Raw genomic sequence first — 1,146 nt, 5'->3', positions numbered from 1 at the left:
TACCTGCCAAAAAGAGCTCTTTTAGGATAATTAGCTAGACCTTACCACTAAATAATTTGACAAAGATCTCAATAGTTTGTCATAAGCATTAACACACATTTCACAATGGATCAAATAGGTATGATATAGATAAAGAGCATGCACAAATTTCAATGCGTCTATATGCTTACCAAGTAATGAGTGTCAGAAATAATGAAATTTCCAAGAGAATCTTGGAAAGTATGAAGAACAAATATTAAAATTCAAATAAAAAGAAGAAAACAATGAGTTATCCTTTTGATGATCCTTACAAATTTTAAGCTCGGTCCTGTCCTCGATGACTTTTATTTGGGTCTTGTGAAGGTTTAAACAGGTCAAAGGCTCTTCCAAAGGTGAAACTTTGAGGAGAGGGAATAAGATGGGAAAAGGAAGAAAGTCGATTTTCCTTGAAAAAGAAATATGAAAGAACGAGTAGAAACAAAAGTCTCATCAATTACTTTTTTCAACATCATTAGACTTTATAGTGTAAGCTTTCTAACAAAAGATTCCTTTCTCTGGGATTCCATCCATATCCCAATCATCATCTTCATTAATTATAGTATGCAGAGTGGTTTTGATTATTGATAGTTTGACCCAATGTTTCGATTGATATTTTGCTAGATTCGAAGTTTTCCATCACAGAATACATCTCTTTAACATGCCATATTTCTTTGAGTTAATTAAGAATTAGAATACATAGCGTCACAGCTAGAGAATCTTCTAAATTTGAGAAAGTGGTATTTCATGGTCCACTCATAAGTGTCTCTAGCAACCACCCAAAGAAACTTCATGCTTCATCAAAGTGTTGGATCGAAATTCACCATTAAACATAGACTCACCATTTCTTGTATGCATATAAACCATCATATATCACCTCACATCTCCCAAATCTAAGTCTATACTTAAGAAGATGTTCTCAAATCTCTAATAATTCCAAAATGGTTCATCTCATATTGAGGAAAAAGAAGTTTGTCATTTTTTGAAATTTCTTTAAAAAAATTTTTTTAAAAAAATTATGTACAAAACCTAGACTCATATAACACTTACACAAAATATAAGAAAGATAAAAAAAAACTAATAAAAAAAATAAAAAACCAATTAAGCAATTTCAAACTTAGGAAAACATCA

This window comes from Beta vulgaris, chromosome 9 (assembly GCF_026745355.1).
Source record: "Beta vulgaris subsp. vulgaris cultivar EL10 chromosome 9, EL10.2, whole genome shotgun sequence".
NCBI classification, from domain to species: Eukaryota; Viridiplantae; Streptophyta; class Magnoliopsida; order Caryophyllales; family Amaranthaceae; genus Beta; species Beta vulgaris.
The sequence above is the reverse complement of the archived record's forward strand: the minus strand, read 5'-3'. Positions refer to the sequence as shown.